The 21531-nt window shown below is 37.2% G+C and overlaps 1 protein-coding gene across 4 annotated transcripts in view; it reads right to left on the bottom strand.

Annotated features, from left to right (window-relative positions):
• VTI1A (vesicle transport through interaction with t-SNAREs 1A) overlaps window positions 1–21531 on the bottom strand; it is a 248033-nt gene that overhangs the window by 44578 nt on the left and 181924 nt on the right. The window lies entirely within an intron of this gene.

Here is a 21531-nt window from a genome sequence, read left to right as displayed (position 1 = left end):
ATATCATTTATAAAAGATTAGGGCCTTGGTAACTTTTTTCAAAATAAAAGATCACTTGCTTGTGCTTTCTTAGACTATCTTCCTCAAAGTTAAAGACTGAATCTATTTTAATTAAGAAATTTTGTTTAAAGTGAAAGCGTATATCGGTAAAATCTATATAAAGATATAGATTAAAATCTTTAACAATGTGATAGTTCTAGAAATTAATATAAAATATGTACAAATAATATAAATAATTTATTAAGGTAAATAATGGGCACTATTAAAACTCCCAGAGTTATGAAAATAGTCTAAGAATTGTAAGCAAGGAATATACAATATAGTACCATATAGTATTCTAGGGAGATGCGATGGCTCAGTGGCAAAGAGTCTGATGTATTTCATCATTAGATTAGTATTAGAATAGCAATACAAAAAATATTCACCTAAATGCCATATTTTTACCAATGAAACTACAGGATAATAACAACCAATTAGTCTGATTAGATCAACTTAATAGTGATCACAGACCACCATAGGAAAAAAACCCCATATAATATGACAGAGCAGTAAAATAACAGATGTCACCAGATATTTTATGAAGCATATACTCACTAGGATGTTATTTCACCATACCCTTCAATTTGCAAAAGTAAAATCAAAACACTGCCTTATTTAAAGATAAATAGAAGTGTTATCTGAGAGTTGATGTTTTAAGTAAAATAAGCATCTGTGGCCTGAAAATGCATTAGCAGCAGCAGTTTAAGGCAGTGTGTTTGTATGAAATTGACAGTAAAGGATGCCAGGAACACTAGCATTGCAGTCTATCTGCTCACCTCTAGAATATTCTTACAATTCTTTTTGCCACAAATAGGAAAAATGACATTAAAATTAAGATCCTTTTAAATTTAGGAATTGTAAAATGATTAGGAACTGGCTGGTTTTAATTTTAGAAAATTGCTATTTGCAGTATTAACAGTATCTGTTTCCTGAATACAGGTTTGGCCTTCTTATATTTCAACATTAAAACAGCCCCACTGAAGAAGTCGTAATAATTAAATTTCTTGACAAGGTTTTTTTTTTAGCTAGTATTAAAGAGACAGTTCAACTTAACAAAAGAATAACCCTAACAAATAAGCAATTTGTTATTCTATTTAGCCAGAGGTGATGCCTGCTTCCTGTCAGAGTGCCACATTTGAAATCAAGCAACCAAATTAAAGTATATATTTGTCAGAATTTGGACTGTGTGCTCTCCAAGGAAGCCTAATTGACCTTCATATACTAACTGGAGTATATCAGATTAATTCAGACTACACTTTCCATTTTAAATATAGTTGTGTAAATAAAAATTGTCCTTGGTGCTTTTTGAATATTCAAGGAGAGTAGAAACAAGAATATTTGCCAAGTTATAGGCAAAAAGTTTCAAGTGAAGCATAAGCCTTTCAGAATAGACCAAATCTCACTCTTTAAATTAAGCTTCCTATTGATTATTTTTACTTTTTCAAGATTTAATTTCAATTTCTTCATTTCATACAGACAATTAACAACAACCCAGACAATTTTTATGGATGTTGTTTTCCTGGAATTAAAAGAGTAATAAGAAAAATATCATTGGTATTTTCATAACCAGGAAACTCACCAAAAGGAATAATAACTTTAAAATGATGTCTGCTTCAAAAGAGAATATATATACACTCATACCATACAATCACACACATAAACATATGCTACAGATGTGTGTGTGTGTGTGTACATATATCTCTGCCTCTCTGTGTGTATGTTTGTGTGTATGTGTGTGTATACACACCCACATACAAACACACCCACATGTCCTGGATAGAAGGAAGTGAACTTCCAATAATCTTTTCTGCCATCCTCACCACTCTCTGCACAGCCTTCCTGTCTCAAATAGTAATACACGGTAATCAATATGCATTCTATTTGAAAAATAAACAGAAAGTCAATGAACTAGTTGTCAATATTTTAAATTTGTTTTAGCCATCACATTTTTTTGATAATTAGGTGTAATTGTATAACTAATATAATGTATACTCTGATGCAATTGTAAAAATAAGAGAATATAAGTTTTAAAGCAAGGGTGTCATTTTTAAAGGCATTATAATTTTTAAACAACAAATACAGGCGAAACTCAAAAAATTAGAATATCGTGCCAACGTTTATTTATTTCAGTAATGCAACTTAAAAGGTGAAACGAATATATGAGATAGACTCATTACATGCAAAGCAAGATAGTTCAAGCCATGATTTGTCATAATTGTGATGATTATGGCTTACAGCTCATGAAAACCCCCAAATCCACCATCTCAGAAAATTAGAATATAACATGCAATCAATAAAACAAGAACTGTACATAGAACAATATCGGACCTCTGAAAAGTATAAGCATGCATATGTACTCAGTACTTGGTTTGGGCCCCTTTTACAGCAATGCGGTGTGGCATGGAAGCTATCAACCTATGGCACTCTGAGGTGTTATGGAAGACCAGGATGCTTCAATAGTGGCCTTCAGCTCTTCTGCATTGTTCGGTCTCATGTCTCTCATCTTTCTCTTGGCAATTCCCCATAGGCGAGTTTGCTGGCCAATCAAGCACAGTAATTCCACGGTCATTGAACCAGATTTTGGTGCTTTTGGCAGTGTGGGCAGCTGGAAAATGGTCAGCATCCCCATAAAGCTTGTCTGCGAAAGGAAGCATAAAGTTCTCCAAAATTTCCTGGTAGATGGCTGCATTGACCCTGGACTTGAAGCATAGTGGACCAACACCAGCAGATGACATGGCTCCCCAAATCAACACAGACTGTGGAAACTTCACACTGGACTTCAAGCATCTTGCAGTGTGTGCCTCTCCATTCTTAGCCTAGAATATTGCACCTTTTCACAATATTCTAATTTTCTGAGATTGTGGATTTGGGGTTTTCATGAGCTGTAAGCCATAATCATCACAATTATGACAAATCACAGCTTGAACTATCTTGCTTTGCATATGATGAGTCTATCTCATATATGGTTTCACCTTTTAAGTTGCATTACTGATATAAATGAACTTTTGCTCAATATTCTAATTTTTTGAGTTTCACCTCTATAGTTCATAGGTAAAACAACACATTTTATTTTTAAAATGTTCAAATGCTTTCTGACACATTATGGAATTAGATCTGGAAAAATAATACTATATTTGAAGTGAGACCAATTTATGTAGAATTTTTTTTCTCATAGACAATCAAATAATTATAATTAATGTTGTTCATGAAACTGAGTTCTTTTTCTGCCAGAATGTTATTTTGCATTAAGTCACAGGGTTTCCAGAGAAACGTTTAAGAATAGTGACTGATTTTCAGGAATTTGGAAGGTAGAAGCTATGCTTGAAGTAGAATGCCTAAACTGAAGCTCATCATTCCATAAGTACTTGTAGTCTTTTTGCCAAAATAACATTACTTCTAACTATTTTGCATTTTTGACAGATGAAATAAATTTGATTACCTCAGAAGGAAACATCAGCATGGTTTACTATTGCATCACAGACTGCTGTATGCACTCAGGAACTTTGATATATCACTACAAGTATGAAAATAAGAGCCCATACCTCAAGAGCAATTAGGCAATATGCCACTTTAATTGATTTCTATATTTAACACATTAATTTTAGCATATAAAACATAGCTTTCAATATTTTTTTAAGAACAAAATAACTCATTTTACTTGGGCCACCTTTTTAAAAATAAACTGTTAAGGAACAAACTATTAAGCTATTACATTTAAAAATGTCAATTTCAAGGTTAAAGTGATGTTCTTGACCAAAGTATGCAGTACATAATTCAATATTTTATGAAGTTAAATAAGCGGAAATAATATCTCCAAGAACAGACCTTCATTTATTTACCCCATTTTCTATTGTTAACACTAACAATACTTTTATACGTATTTAAATTGTTGGATAATTCCATTGTGAGTTTTATATTAGGTATTGTTATTTAAATGAACTCATAGGCTGCAGTGTAATGAAGAAATGCATGTTTTGCTTAACTTACTTATCAACTCATATTCTAGCAAAATGAGAATTTGTGCCTCCATTCATTCTTAGAGAAAACTGGAGGTCATTGTATTCATCCTAGACTTTCCAAAGCTTTTCTCCAGTGAATAATTATGAGCTTCCAGCTTCTGAAATTATCTGTATTCATTGTGAAAAAAGAAAAAAAACTTTTTATCTTTTGTAATGAAATACATTTCAACAAACTTTATAAAACTTGCTTAAAATGTTTTTTTTATGTGACAACTACTTGGTAAAGGAAAAAAAAAAGATCTCAATGTACATGTATACACATCCATACAAATATCCTTTATTTAATTTTACATTTCTTGAACCTTCGATTCCATCAGTTTTCAGCCTTTGAAAAAGTTATCATGTGCAATTTCTTATTTATGTAACTGTCTCCTATTAAAAAAATAATTTCTTCCATTTGCCGTTTTGGAGGTTTTTGTTTCTAGCTCTTCAATGGAAACTATGGACTTAATATTTTTTTAGGGCAAGTTTCTGCATTTTTCATTCATTTTTTTAAAAGTGTAATTATAATTCAGTTTGGGGGGAAAAGGAATTTATAATAAAGTAACAGTCTTCTGAACAAAAAGATGACTAGGAACATTAATAGTTCAATGAAATCATTATAAAAGGAACATATTAAACCCAAAAGGAACACTAACTGCTACACACATTTCTTCGTTTCATTGAGTTTCTGAGATGTGCTTATTTTGGGAAAGTAGCAAGTTCTACAACCTTCCCATCAATTCAAGCTTGCAATGGTCACATCAAATAGCTTACACTGCACCAGAGCTAGGTTTTAAACGTAATCTTCAGGTTATGACAGTTCACTTAGTGACCATTTGAAGTTACGACATAACCCCAAGGACGTATGACACAGTCCCAAAGTTACAAATATTGCGGCACCATGGCAGTTATTCACATTTACAAATGATGGCAGAGGCACTGTAACATTTGCCTTGCCTATTCCTCCCCACACACTAGGTCTCCAGAGCCATTGGGCCTATGGAACATCACTTACCTTGCAATGATCTAGCAAGTCATTGGTTCCTTTGCCTGCTTCAGTGCATTCATAGAGAACAGAAGTCTAAAGTAGTGCAAGATCACATGAGAGAAGTAGCATGAGATCTTGTGCTACTGATCTGATGTGATCTTGCAGTACAGTACTTAGGTCTCTGTTATCTGAGCACCAAAACCTGCACCAAATCCATGGAAAAAGACTGAAAACAGAGAGGACTTTTGCCACAGATCTGCTACAGACCTCAGTTCGTAGAAAACAGAGACCTAAAGTTCTGTATTGTAGTGCAAGATTATGCGAGATCAGTAGCACAGGATTTTGCACTACTGATCTCATGTGATCCCACACTACAGTATTTTAGGCCTCTGTCTTCTACGAATGGAAGCCTGCATGAGATCTGGCTGAAGACCACTTGCAAGCTGACGAGACTTGGGTCAGTGAAATTGTGTTGCTTCAAGCCTCCCATCAGCTTGCAAATACTTTTCACGCAGAGACTGGAACATTCAAGTACTGAACAGAATGATCTAGCAATTTAGGTCGTCAGGACTGCATTCTATCTAGCATTTCCCTGACGTAAGTCATACACTAAATAAATTTACTGCTATATTCTCACAACTTTATAAGCTAAGATAAGAATAGTAAAAAAAAAACCTTAATGGTCATGCTCATACCCCTGAGTAATATCCACATCCTTGAGTTCAACCTATTGAAACCTATCCAACAAAATTGAAACATTTATTGCCTCAATCATCTTCCCGGAATCTGTTCTTAATGTGGAATTCTCATTTATGTAATGCAAAATTTTTTATTAGTAAAGTAATAAATATGAGATTATAGCTCAAGAATATTTTTATTAGTCTATGACAGAACAAAACAACTCAACTATTTAAAATAAATTAACTGAACTGAACATAGTGTCTTCTGATAATGAAAACATGGTAAAGGTTTTCTTTGCTTTCTTTATCACTGTAGTAAATTCTAAATAAGTTCAAATTAATAATATATTATTCACCACAATTTTGCTTACCTATCTTTTAGTAATAATTTTATCAAATCACTATATATTACTCCAGCATCAGATGAATAGCAATTTGTGTCAAATACAAGGAGTGGTTTTCTACTTATTTTAGTTGTGGGATTTTCCAGGCATCTGGCTAGATAGTAAAGCAGTAGATATGCATTTCAGCCAAAAGGGCTATTGCTATGTTTGGAGGAGAGAAAAAAGAAACTTGATCATGTTAATTGGGACAAACAAGTGTCTTTGCGCAACTTACACTATTGAATAAATAGAGGTATTTATACCTATACCTTTCAACTCTCTTGTATTTCACTACCATAGCAGTGTAAAAAATGTATATCCTAGCTAACCTGAAATAGCCCTTTAAGGTACATTCTATTCTGATTATATTTGACATGTAAATTCTTGCAAAAAAAAAAAAGATAGTATCTGAAGCAAATATTCAAGTAACCATTTCATTTATTAAGGCTTCTAAGGCTGTAAGTGTTTTATGGTCTCTAGAACACTGAAGTTACATTGTCCCAAAGGCCATAAATGTTACATACAAGAAGACATTTCAGCATTTTTCTCACTTCAGCAGTAAGAAAAAGATAATAATGTTTCTTATTTTGGAAGAAAGTACTACAAAAAACAGTATAATAGTTTGACCAAAAATACAAATGTTAATAGTGATGATGACACTAGTTTCTGAATTGGCTGATCATCATTTTTTCCCTACTTGTTCCTGCATTCTGACCTAATACCACCTGTCCTATTAAATTATTCTGGCTCTCAATTTGACAGGTTCAGATGAGAGAAACGAAATTTTCTTTTGTCAGCAAGCATATAGGTAGCTCTAGAAAGATAATTATTTTCTGTGCTAGTTAACATTTAATTTGCATATTTGCATCTTGTAATCTTGTATATTTTGTATTGTATATGGATGTGCATTTGTATGTTTATTCAATTTATAATGAACTAAAGAGGATACACACACAAACACACGCACATACGCACAAAAGAAAAGTACAAAAATATTCAACTTACTACCTGAACAATTCTAATGGAATCATGAAAACAAGATCGAGCCATTCTTCCTTGTATGAATGTCACATTCCATAATTACTAAATATTGATTTTAAGAATATTTAATCATATACAATATACATCAATATACATATTTAGGAATAAAATATTCCAAGACATGTTTGATGGTCACCAAAGAACAATATTCTAAGACTTTTGTGCATTTACCAAATGTAAACTGAAAAGATTACTTCAGTTGCTACCTTACCATTCCAAATGTTATGGCTCTCCGTTGATCTCTATTGTTCTATAAAACTCTTCTAAGCATTGGTTAGTTACAAGTTATGTTATAATAATCTGAAGTTCAAAAGAATATATAATATTTCCACAATATCACAACAACCATGCTTCAATACTTCCATGTTTCTCTTAAGCAACCCCACTTTACTCTAAAAACTGATTACAATATTGTAATTACAGTGTTTAGGAGAATAGTTCAATATATAAAGCAAGACTATAGGAAAGTCCTGGAATCTAATATGAAATACAGCTTAGATTGAAAAAACCTTGGGGAAAAATACATCAGATTTACTTAAAGGATAATGGGTTAACTTCAACTAATTTTGAAGTTTATCCAATGTGAATAATTAATTAATTGAGTTTAGCATTGTAACTCTGTATAAGTATTACATACTTTTATACTTCGGGTTGTTTTATTTTTATTTTGCAGAATCAAAATGTATTCTATAAGAAACAAGAAAAAGATTTATCACAGTAACAACATTGATATTAAAAGGTAAAAACAAAATAGTAAAACATTATACACCAAAGATGCATTAAAAGAGCCCCTTTGATCATTCTTAAAAATGAGGAGAGATAAGACATCTGTACCCCAAGTGATAAACTATTCCATGGCATAGGAACAGCCTGCTTCCTCACTTTCATCCCTCTGACTCCCAGCAGGACAGGAATGGGATTTGACTACTTAAGTCAAGTTAGACCCAGACCACATGGGACTTTATAGGTAATTATCAGTACTTTGAACTGGATCCAGAAATTAATAAGTGGCCAGTGTAGTGCCCATAGAACTGATATAACTCTGCTAAAACAGTTCTCCCTATTGATGCTGAAGTTTCCTTATCGACTTCAAAGGGAGCCCGAGTGAGTGCCCTGAAGAAATCAAATCTAGATTTATTTATTTTATTTTATTTTTATTTATTTTATTAAACACATTTATATGCTGCCCAATCCCGAAGGACTCCGGGCGGCTTACAAAAATAAAGAGAAAAAACACATAACGAAACACATAACGAAAGAAACAGTTTAAAAACAGCAACACCTCATACATTCATTCTAATCAGGGCAGTGAGGTCAACAGCCCCAGGCCTGCCGGAACAGCCAAGTTTTTACAGCTTTCCTGAAGGCCATGAGAATGGGTATGGTCCGGATCTCCGGGGGTAGCTGTTTCCAGAGAGTCGGAGCAGCCACAGAGAAGGCTCTCCTCCGAGGGCCCGCCAGCCGACACTGTCTGGCTGACGGCATCTGAAGGAGGCCCAATCTGTGGGATCTTACTGGCCGCTGGGAGGTATGTGGCAACAGGCGGTCTCGAAGGTACTCTGGTCCTAAGTCATGTAGGGCTTTAAAGGTGATAACCAACACCTTGAATTGTGTCCGGAGACCAATTGGTAGCCAGTGCAGCTCACGGAGGACAGGTGTAACGTGGGTGTACCTCGGTGCACCCAATATCGCTCGCGCGGCCGCATTCTGAACTAACTGCAGTCTCCGAACACTTTTCAAGGGTAGCCCCATGTAGAGCGCATTGCAATAATCCAGACTTGAGGTGACAAGGGCGTGAGTAACTGTTTGAAGTGTCTCCCGATCCAAATAGGGCCCCAATTGGTGCACCAGACGAACTTGGGCAAAGGCCCCCCTGGTCACAGCCGATAGATGACGTTCCAGTTTCAGCTGCAAATCCAGGAGGACTCCCAAATTGCGAGCCCTCTCTGAGGGGTGTAAATTTTCACCCCCCAGGGTTAAGGATGGACTGTCCAAGCAGTTCTTCGGGGGCAGCATCCAAAGCCACTCAGTCTTATCGGGATTGAGCACAAGTTTGTTCACCCCCATCCAGATCATAACAGCCTCCAGGCATCGGCACATCACATCCGCCGCTACACTGAGCTGGCACGGAGCAGAAAGATACAATTGAGCATCGTCCGCATATTGGTGGTACTTTACCCCGTGCTGTCGCATGATCTCACCCAGTGGCTTCATGTAGATGTTAAATAGGAGGGGGGACAAGACCGAACCCTGTGGCACACCACATTTGAGGGGCCTAGGGGTCGACCTTTGCCCCCCGACCAACATTGACTGCGACCTGTCAGAAAGGTAAGAGAACCACCGTAAAACGGTGCCTCTCACTCCCACCTCCCCTAGGCACCACAGAAGGATACCATGGTCGATGGTATCGAAGGCCGCTGAGAGGTCAAGAAGCACCAGGATAGAGGAATATCCTCTATCCCTGGCCCGCCAGAGATCATCGGTCAGGGCGACCAAAGCGGTTTCCGTGCTGTACCCAGGCTTGAAACCAGACTGAAAGGAATCTAGATAATCCATTTCATTCAAGGTCCGTCGGAGTTGAAGCGCCACCACCTTCTCAACAACCTTCTCTCAAAAAGGAAGGTTGGAGACAGGATGATAGTTTTTCAAAATAGCTGGGTCCAGGGAAGGCTTCTTGAGGAGGGGTCTTACCACTGCTTCCTTTAATGGTTGCGGGAAAGACCCCTCCTGCAAAGATGTGTTAGTAATCGTCTGGAGCCAGCCTCGGGTCACCTCTCTGCTGGTCAAAACCAGCCAGGAGGGGCATGGGTCCAGTAAACAGGTGGAGGCACTCATCACTCCCATGGCCTTGTCCACTTCCTCAGGGGTGACAAATTCAAACTCATCCCAGAAAATCCAATTAAGAACAAAAGCTGCAAAAATCGAAGAGCATTTGCCAGCAAAACAGTTTCTTCTTTCCTTCTTGCCTGAAGGATAAGAAAACCTGATAAGACGTCAGATGGAAGATCCTCTAAACAGGTACGTAGCCAGGAATTCGGAGGCAGCTGATTTTTTTGCTGCCACCACCAGCAGGCTCCTCCCAGGAAGTCCGAAAAGGCAAAGAAATCTTGAGAGCATAAATAATATTAGCAATAGCAATAGCAGTTAGACTTATATACCGCTTCATAGGGCTTTCAGCCCTCTCTAAGTGGTTTACAGAGTCAGCATATTGCCCCCAACAACAATCTGGGTACTCATTTTACCCACGGTAATAATGAACACTTTTTGTTAATCCTCACAAGAATTCACAAGAATTCAAAACAAAAGAGATTGCTTATCATATGTTTTGGTTTCACAATAGGCCAGCAGAAGCTTTTTAATTAGCTTTATTTCTACAAGAATGTTACTCCTTCATTAACTTTGCTTATCTGGAAGTTAAATGGTGATGAATCTGCTGAACGGTCTTCTTACAATGTTTACTTACTGAAAGTTTTGCCAAGCCTTAACTTCAAAATAAAAGGGGAATTCAGCCTCTTCACTTAAAGCTGCATATTCAGGCAATAGAGTTTTATTAACTGCAGGCAGATAAATTTTGAAATGGCTTCAAAACCAAATATTAACTTGAAGTTGTAAAAAATTTTTCTTATTACTATTCAAAATACCAGCTTCAATTTTGTAAAAGGCTTTCTTATCCAGCTGCGTTACAAGATGGCGATTTTATAGCTTCTGCGTTTGATATATGACACACTCAATCAGTCCTATTCTCCTGAAGACTTCTCCTTATTAACTGTTAAAAGTCTATAAATAGTATCCCATTTAAAACCGAGGGGAGCAGAGACTTTGTTTGTTTGTGCGTTTTTTATAATGGCTCCCAAATCGAAGCAGTCTAAGCGTTTCCTTAATAATACATCTCAAGAAATTGTTACAAAATCGCTGCCCTTGCCTCCCACGCCCTCTACTGGAGATCTCTTAACGCAAGAATTTCTTTTTGAAACCCTTAAAGAGTTCAGACAGGAAATTAAACAACTTTTATCGGACTTATATGATAAACTGGACGCCAAGATTGCTCAAACAAGGGAAGATACGATCAGAGTTATGACTGTTATGACAGGCTATGTCTCTGAAATGGAGGACAAATTGGAACTTTTGGAAAAAACTAATTCTAATTTGACATCTAAAATTCAAACGTTACAACAGGAAGTTGAAAATGCTCAAAAACAACTCGTTATGATAAATTACAATAAGACTGCGTTTGCAATAAGAGTCAGAGGATTGCGTGAAAAGGAACAGGAGAATTTGAAACAGACCTTTTTTGAAGCTTTCAGACGTTCGGTGGGAAGTCCGGGATTTAACTTTGATTGGCAGATTCAAAAAATTTATCGCCAGAACTCGTGTGTAGCAAAACAACGACAGCTTCCGAGGGACATAATTATATATTTCACCACAAGAGAATCCAGAAATGCGATAATACAGAAGTTCTACAATAACAGGCTGCGAATCGATGGACAGGACTTGATTGTTTTTAAAGAAATACCATCTCAAATATTAAGAGCAAGGAGAGACTACACTTTCTTAACTGAAAAACTCAGAGATTCTCAGATACAATATAAATGGGAAGTGCCATCTGGTATCACAGTCACATTTGAGAACCAAAAATATCGTCTCAATTCTGTTTGCGAAGCCCGAGATTTTTACTACAAAACTCTGAAGGCGGGACTTCCTGATTCACCCGGACTTGGAGAAAGACAAGGAGAAGGAGAAGATAAGCAGCGGGACACGTGGCTACAAGGCGGAGGGTGTTGCTTTCCCTTTCCGGAAGGGCAGAAGAGTAAAGAATAAAGATCCAGCTATGCCTTTAAAATACTTCTTAAATTTTTAATTTGAATAAAATTTCAGGACTCCTGTCTGGTATAAAATGACAAAGCTGTATACCGATGAAGAGATATTGAGACTGAAAGAAGCGGTGCTGAATTTGGACATATATTGTATGGGACTTATATAAGACTTGTTTGAATCTTAATTTAAACTGCGCATGATCTATTCTTTGGGGCGAGGAGAGCGGAGATCATAGTTTTCTTGGATTGTGGTTTGGGATGAATGGAGTCGGGTGCGTGGGGTAGATGGAAGGGTAGTGAAAGTTCAATTAGATTATCTTGATCCAGAATGTAAGCTGATTTTTGTATAAATTGTTATTTGAATACAAGGTTAAGAAAGATTATCTGGAGAGTCTACACGAGGGTGGAGTAAATATGAGAGGAGCAATGGATGAGGATAAAATATATATGCGGACACGGGTAAAGGCAGGATGGGAGGTATAGAATTTATATGCGGAAGCAGGTAAAGACATTGTTTAAGATTTTAAAAATAATGAGAAGCTGAGTTTAATGTTAGAGAGTATATTGACTTCTCTTTCTTGGGGGGGGGGTTCCCCCCCTTTTTTTCTTTTTATTATTCTTTTCTTTTTTGTTCTTTATTTTTTATTATTTTTTATTATTTTGTAACTTCTAATCTATTTGGTTTCAATATACTCCAGACTTTGCTTGATAAAGAACGATGCCGGGAATGGGACCTGGGAAGTCGGAAGGGGGTCAGGGAGGGGGGTTCAGGGGGTGGGTGGGGGGGAGGGTGGAAGTATAGACTCAATTTTCAGAACAATGAATGCACTTGGATACTGTTGCTTTTTTTTTTTCTTTTCTTCTTTCTTTTCCTTTTATTTTCCTTTTGTTTTAGTACAAAACAAATAGACCAATGAATACTAGAAATACACCGAAGCGAGGTGTAGAGGGAAAGAAGAGGGGGGAATTAAGAGGGAGTGAGAAGGGAATGTAAGGAGGGTGAGATGGTGGGAAGGGGAGAAAGGAATGGCTGAGGGGGAGGGGAAGTAGAAGAGGGGATTGTTGGAAGGGAGAAATGAAAGTTGGAGGGGTAGAAGGAAGGGTGTATGTAGGATAGAAGTGTTATGAGTTGTTTATTGCTTCTTTTTTTTTAACTGCACAGTATTTAAGTGATTGTATAAATGAAAATGAAAATGTAATAAAAGAATCTTTGATTAGAAAATCCAATTAAGACTAGCCCTCTGCATCTCAGCTGGTACTGCCCAAGCGGAGTCCAGGTCTGTCCAAATCTATTTATTTATTTATTTATTTATTTATTTATTTATTTATAAAATTTATATGCCGCCCAATCCCACAGGACTCCGGGCGGCTTACAAAAAAGAGGAAAAAAAACGGTTTAGACTAACCCTCGGCATCTCGGCTGGTACTGTCCAAGCGGAGTCCAGGTCTGTCCGAATCTGAGTGATTTTATCTTACAGAAACTGAACAAACTCCTCAGCTCTTCCTTGCAGGGGTTCCCCCGCCTCCTCACCTTTCAGGAGGGAGTGAGTCACCCTAAACAGGGCGGCTGGGCGCAATAAGAGCAGAAAAATGTGTACATTTTGCCGCCCGTATCGCCACTAGGTAAGTCCTAATAAAGACTCTTAATAGTGATTGATCAGATTCAGAGTTACTAGCCCTCCAATGTCGCTCTAGGCATCTCTTTTGGCGCTTCATCTCCCGGAGTTCCTCGGTAAACCAAGGTGCCCTCCTGGATCCACTGCCGCAGAGAGGCCTCAAAGGCGCAATCCGATCCAGTGCTTCAGCCGCCGCAACGTTCCAGGCAGCGACCAAAGACTCGGCTGGATTGTGGACAAGGGAGTCAGGTATCTCTCCAAGCTCCCTCTGAAATCCCTCTGGGTCCATCAGGCACCTGGGACGGAACCACTTAGTCGGCTCCACCTCCCTGCAATGGGGGAGTAACGTCCTGAAGTCAAGCCTCAGCAAGGAGTGATCTGACCATGACAAGGGCAAGGTCTCTATTCCCCTTAACTCAAGATCACGTCTCCACTGCCCTGAGAGAAATACAAGGTCAAGCGTGTGTCCTGCTCTATGAGTTGGACCCTGAACTACCTGGGTCAAGTCCATGGTTGTCATGGAAGCCATGAACTCCTGTGCCCCATCTGAGTGTTCACCGAGAGACGGCAGATTAAAGTCCCCCAGTACCATTAGTCTGGGGAACTCCACCGCCAACCCGGCTACTGCCTCTAGCAGTACAGGCAGGGCTGTCGTGACGCAGCTGGGAGGTAGGTACGTCAACAGCAAGCCCAATTGAACCCCTAGGTCCAACTTCAAGAGGAGAGACTCACACCCCACAATCTCTGGGGCAGGGATCCTGCGAAGAACTAATGACCTTCAGATGATAACTGCTACTCCCCTTCTCTGGTGTCATGGTTGGTGGAGCACCTGGAACCCATCTGGGCACATTTCTGAGAGGGGGACTCCTCCCTCTTGGCCCAGCCAGGTTTCGGTTATACATGCCAGGTCTGCCTCCTCGTCTAATATTAAATCCCGGACCTCCTCGTCTAATATTAAATCCCGGACGAGGAGAGCTTTGTTCACAGCCGACCTGGCATTTAGCAGTAACAACCTGAGACCAGGGACCTGAACTCCTCTGCCACCAGGTCCTTGAGTTGAGCCTGAAGGGCCGGAACAAGGAATCGCTGTAATGTAGCATGTCCTTCTTCCCTGGTAATGGCTAGCCCTACAGCTCCCATCATATCTGCCCCTCCCAGTCGTAACCAAAATGCTCCAACATCCCCCCATCCCTGTAGACCCTCCCCCCTCCCCCATGGCCACCATTCTTCCCGGCAGGCCACGCGTACCATTCACTCCAGGACGGGAGGTGAGTCTGGGCCCCCATCCACTTCTGCTTCTGCACTCAGTGGAGGGAGGGGACTCCAAGTCGTACTCCCGATCCTATCATACTCACCAATCAAACACTCTCTTCAGACACACCCCACAATAGTTATTAAAATACAATAATAGAATAATTAAATTAAAAGTGGGCACATTTTCTCTCACATTCATACACTCATACACCCAACATACCAGCTAAAAAATGCCGTTTCTAAATCGATGGTAATTAAAATAATTTAGGAACGGTAAAGAAAAATTGAAAGTCCCGATCAGTGGTTCCGACCGGTCTTGTCCCCAGAACAAGACCGTTGTCCTCCGGGTCTTCAGCTCTGGCACAGGGCTCTCCTTTAGATGTAATAACGGCACAAGTTACTGTTGCAGAGCTTTTGTGCACTCACAATTTCCACAGCAGAACTAAATTTGATCTGCTGTGGAAAGGCTGTATAGACTTATTTTAATTTATGTATATTGCCAAATGGTACAAAGGGCATCAAATTAAGAAGTTAAAGATCTAAACTAGTAGCAATCAAGTAGAATTATATTGTTTATTGTTAAATATTGATATTTTTAAAATAATATATTGAACATATGTTCCAGCTTTCTAATGACTGATTATGGTTATTAATCTATGATACACTCCAAAGTTTTAAAAAAGTTTATTTTTATACATGATAGTTGAAGCAAGATTATTATATTCATAAAAGTGCAAATGGAGGAATATATTTATGAAAATATTGGAACTTGCTGAGATGGCCGAATTAACTTTTAATCAAAGAAAAGGCTATGTACATTTATTGCTGACTAGTCTACCACCTTGGCCTTATTTTGGTTGCATGCAATGTAGTTCAATGTAATGAAGTACTTACACAATTGGCTCTAGTAATCCCTTTAATTGGACTGCCTTCATTAAGGGGGGGAATTTTTTTTCACACTATATATCAGACAGAGAATGACCATTCATAAAATAAACAGGCACTAAACGTTTTTGTGATATTTCTTCATTCACACTCCCTCTAGATATCAGTAGGATCCACTGCACTACTCTTTCTCTCTCTCTTTCTCTCTATTTGCATTAGTCTTTGCTATGAGTATTGCATAAAAGTCAACAATGTGTGAGAGTACATGAATTTAATCGTAATATTGACTTAATAGTTTCCATCTCTCCAAGTAAGTTTCCCCCAAATGATACCACTATCGATATACACTAAATAGCAGAGTCAGTTTCACATGGAACAAGACATAAAAAGGAAGTTGTATCTTAAGTTCTTGAAAGACACTCGTTCTTACTTACTGAGTGAATGGAACTGAAAAGTAATTTATGTTTCTGCTTTTGGTGCCATGAGATAGAACATTCTGATCCCTTTTTGCCCTTAAATGACCAATTTACTGCATTGATTACATCAAATATAAAAACTCACAAACATCTTATTTTTATTAGTGTTAGTAAAAAAACAAAGTCTACAAATGCAATGTTATTTTTGAATCCAACTTTTTCATATGATAATTGTACCTAATAACAAAAACAACAACAAAAATATGAACCTATAGTTAAGCTAGAAAAACCCTTATATTAAGGATACAAATATTGCACTGATACCATAAAGGCAGCAATAGGGGGGGAGGGAGAACCTATTAGCACACAACAAGCAAACAAATAAATTATTACACACATACATTGCCCTTATTTCTTTGAATACATTTATGCATTATAGGAATCTGTTCTGACCCCCCCTTGACGGCTCATTAACAAACGCAGGCAGGCAACTTAAAAGGAAGGCTTTCTTTATCAGTTTTCAGTTGAAACTGGCTTTGAGCCCAGAAATAACATAACCATAAGTCTCCGATAAGAATTCAAAACAACAGTTCTTACAAACACTGCAGTTCTTCCACAGTCTTCACAGATCAGGTTTACATGAAACACCAAAGCACTTTTCCAAGTGTAACAGGCATAAATAAGCAAGCAATATTGTACCAGACACGGAACACACGAAGGAACGACGTTGACTCCAGTGACTGGGGCGTGGCAGCATCTGTCCTTTTATCCCCAAACCTCCTCCCACAAGCCCCAGCTGCATACTGAATTTTGTATCCCGAAAAAACTCTCAGCAGAACTGCTGAGTCACAACAGGAATCTATGGTTAAGTAGTGATACATGTGACAAATAAACATGTATGATTCTCTCATAAAAGGAAGGAACTGATATTTTGCTTTTTAAAAACTGTGTTGAAACAGAAATACTTTGAGAGTTAGCATGGCATTACTTGATGTTGTATACATTAAAACTTAATAAAACATACTGTCCTTCATAAACTTAGGGACAGTGTTTGCTTGACATATTCACATTTCATTTTTCACTGAATGCTTTGTCTTACAATATGAAGATCAGTTCTCCTTATCCTCTACCTGGATAATGAATGAAAATGCAAGATATAATTAATATCTGTATAGATTCTTACAATATGAATTCAGCTGTTCTGCCATACAAGGCATTTCAGGATACAAGAATGTCAACTGCCCTTTAAAAAACAACATAGTATTAAACTATTCAGCTTAGGGGTTTTGGGGTGAAATATTTTTGTCAGCTATTCTGGCACCAGAAGCTTTTTTAACTTTGAGTCAAATTCAGAAGGTAGGGTTGCCTCATTGTCAAAAAGAGAAAAAAGATATTCAATTAAAATTTTGTATCAAAGATATTAATGACCATTTTAACTGAAGGATTTCAGCTGTTCTGCCATACAAGGCATTTTCCTGTGGTTGTCTTCTGCAAACATGGTAACATCTCGTGTTTTTATTGCAGTTAAATGGATGAAGTCAGATGTTAACACCAGACAACGGTACTTTCCCATCAATTGGTGCATTGTGTGCATTCAACACTCTTGGCTTGTTTCAGTATGGGTAACAATAAATTTGTTCGCAATTTTATTACCTCATTATGAATTATATAACTTGTATCAGAACATGAAACCACCTATAATCTGTAATATTAACTCCATTTTTTTTCTTCTCTAAATTATATCAAGATGAAAAAAGTAAGTTCTTATGCTATAGAGCTTTGCATTATACTCCTTTTGGTAAGTGTCTATACTACCTTATAGGTAATAAGTGAAATGTATTTAGTGTTTGCCAATGAAACAGAACAGTGTATATATTCTGAGGATGTGTTCAGAAATGCCTGCAGAATTTGGTACAGCATAATTATAAACAACCTTTTGTTCTCAGAAGCTGATGATGGATAGCTATAACTCTTTTTTTGTGGAAATAAGACTAGCCTTGTGTCATTAACTGCCATTTTTTAAATAAAAGATTCACAGTAGTTTGACTTTTGATCTGTGACCTAACTAGAATGACCACCTGCATGAGATATGAGCTGTTAGTAGCCTTGCTTTGTATCATCTTATGAACATAGAAGGCATTTAAAACAAGGAACAACTTGATACATAAATGCTCCAATAGGTGGAAGAAATGTTCTATCAGAAATATGGGTTCCTTACCAGTGAAGAGGGAGCATACATGGTTTATGAATGGTACCATTAATATATATGCAAGGCCATATCATGTGATTGTGTGCAAAAATATGCAGTACTGGATTATCGTATTCATTCTAAGAAATCAGGAATCACTTGTTTAAGGTTGTAGGTAAATAATTTAACTTAAATGCATTTATGCTATTTTACCTGAAAGCCATATTTGAAAAAATGTACTAGTAACACATTTCTAGTTCTAATTTCTCGAATTAGAACAAATGTATATGTAGGGTATGTGTCCTACTTAATATCTATAAGGCTTAGCTCCATAATGCTTCCCTCTATTCAGGAATATTTGAGGGGAAATGAGCCAAATATAATTATCTTCATTTGTTGTTTCTATTTGCCAAATCATCCCAAGAGCACAGTATATTGGACTGATCAAAATTCTTCACAATGTACACTTCCCTTTCATCATATAGTATTTTGAATATGTGGTAGCAAATTCTAGAACACTGATAGCTTGTCCTGCTGCTAAATGGTGCTTAAGAATTCTAATACATAATTATAGCCCATAATTTTAGTCTAGAGCATGGGTCCTCAACCCATGGGCTATGGCCCGGCACCGGGCAATGGCCTGATCAGAACAGACTGTGCAAGCAATGGGAGAGCACTCAAGCATGCACAGCTTCACTTGCCTGAGTGTGTGTGAGTGTGCAAAGCTCCATTTGTAACCCTCTCTCTCTTAGATTAGCAATAGCAATAGCAGTTAGACTTATATACCACTTCATAGGGCTTTCAGCCCTCTCTAAGCGGTTTACAGAGTCAGCATATCGCCCCCACAGTCTGGGTCCTCATTTCACCCACCTCGGAAGGATGGAAGGCTGAGTCAACCTTGAGCCGGTGAGATTAGAACCGCTGAACTGCAGATAACAGTCAGCTGAAGTGGCCTGCAGTACTGCACCCTAACCACTGTGCCACCTCGGCTCTTTCTCCAAGTGGCCTTAACAGCTCTAAAAGAGAGTGCTGACTAGATAATCACAAAGAAATACAATTCTTCCACCCTCCCCCCACCATCTTATTAGAACCTACCCTCCCATCTCTCCACTATCCAATGTCAACTGTCAGTACCTAACCTTCCACACCCAACATTATAACTGATTGATCTTCTTGGATGAGAAGCGAAGCAATTTTTTCTTCCTCCTCAAGGAAGGAAAAAAAAAACTCCAGTCCAGTTGCATTTTGAGAGAGAAAAAGCATCTTTGAATTATTAATTTTTCAACACAGTTTCCAAATTCATTCTCAAAGTTTCAACCGAAACAAATTTAACATTTAATAGCTCATTCAATTCAGTTTTTTATGGGCTTTAAAATGAGGTGTCGCGGAAGTTGTAAACTGCTGTCGATCTTGCTGTGACCCCCTAGGAAAAGGTTATGCCCCGCCCTCTGGAAAATCTGGAAAATCGAACGGAACTGTTTGAAGATTTGTTGTGTTCTTATCCACCTCGTTTGAATGCTGTTCGAAGGGCTAATGGTGGTCATACTGACTATTAAATCGTGTCAATAAACTCAGTTTTTGATGGGCTTTCGAATGGTGTATGAATTATTTGTGTTGTTATTACAAGTGTTGCTGTGACCCCCTAGGAAAAGGTTATGCCCCGCCCTGTATATATTTTTCTAAAGTACATAGATGTCTACTTTAGAAATGAGTTTTTACTTGCATAGTACTATATGTTTTGATATGATGAGGCTTCTGACTACAATCTATTTGAAGACTTACAACTTCTTAATGATACTAGGTTGTTTCCATGAAAGGGCAAGGACAAGGATTTCATTATATTTTAGCCAGTGTGATGTATCACATTCTTTGTACATGTTGTCTAAAGGCAACAGCACAGGAACATATCCACTGGGACCTTGCTGTAGGAGGAAAGTATAATTTTGATAATAGTATTTCCAGCTGTACAGATGGTCAAAGTTGATGTTGACAGATAAATAATTCCAGATGATATATAAAAGAAAAATAATGAAACCAAGTACATGTTCATACTGTATTTAAAACAGCAACTGTAAACTACAGATGAAAATGTGTACTGTACTTAGACTATAATAATATGTCCATAGAAAAATAAATCTTTAGACATAAATCAAGTGTACTGTCCTAAACTTTGGCATAAGTGTACTATACAGTCAGCATAATTATTAAGGCTTTCCCCCTTTTTAAAAAGAATCTTAATTATTTAATGAAGAAACATTTGAACAGAGATCATTTGTGCAAAAAAGCCCTTTTGTCTCTTTCTTTAGTCACCACTTAAAATTTGTCTAAGACGCTAGCTGGGTAGAAAGACTGAAGAGTAAGGCCACAGGACCCCTTATGTAGTTACTATAAAATCAACTTTAAAATAACATTCACTTGGCCACTAAATAAATATTATCCAAAAATATAATACTATTTAATTAAAAACTTCAGTACAATTTTAAAAAGAGCTTATGTCAATTAGCTTCGTTAGAAGTAAGTACAACATCCAACATTCCATCTAAATACAAATGCTTTTGTATGTCGGCAGAATATCAGATAGAAGGATTAGCTGAACCTCCTTTGGCACAAGAATTCAAGAAACTGAAAACCCCTGCTAAAGAGACTGGAGGCCGTTTCATTTGACTTTAAGTATTTTTAGCATCAAAAAGTTGTTTTTAAATGTGCTTAAAATGTAATTGCTGACTCAAACAAGTATTTTTTGGGAAATAAATACACAGAGACACTCTTATTATTGTCCCAATGTCAGCCATAAATCCTTATTGATATAAACATGGTGTCACTCCTGTGTTCTTGATCACAAAATAAATAAAATAGTTCTACACCACCTTAAAAGAAAAATGTCTGCTCTTTACATTAACAATGAAATTATTTCTAATATGAAGCCTATGAAATAACATGATTTTCTTAAACTGAAAAAATATGTACCTACATAATTACATGTTCAACGTAAAAGATATTATGGTACAACTAAAATAAAAGCATAGAACTCAGTTCAATTATGCATTTAAAATAATTTCTTCCTAAATTCATTTGATCAATTTCCTTATCCTTAAGGACAAATATATCATTTGAACTTGCTCAAAGTTTTACTTACATTCTGGATAGAATCACTAATGAAAAAACTTCTCCCTAAAGATCTGTATTTACACTTATGTCTAGAAAATGTTTTCTTTATCATTTTAAA

The sequence above is a fragment of the Thamnophis sirtalis genome, unplaced genomic scaffold (genome assembly GCF_051295495.1).
Source record: "Thamnophis sirtalis isolate CommonGarterSnake01/CBP01778 unplaced genomic scaffold, rThaSir2_p1.2 scaffold_11, whole genome shotgun sequence".
NCBI lineage: Eukaryota > Metazoa > Chordata > Lepidosauria > Squamata > Natricidae > Thamnophis > Thamnophis sirtalis.
The sequence above is the reverse complement of the archived record's forward strand: the minus strand, read 5'-3'. Positions and strand labels throughout refer to the sequence as shown.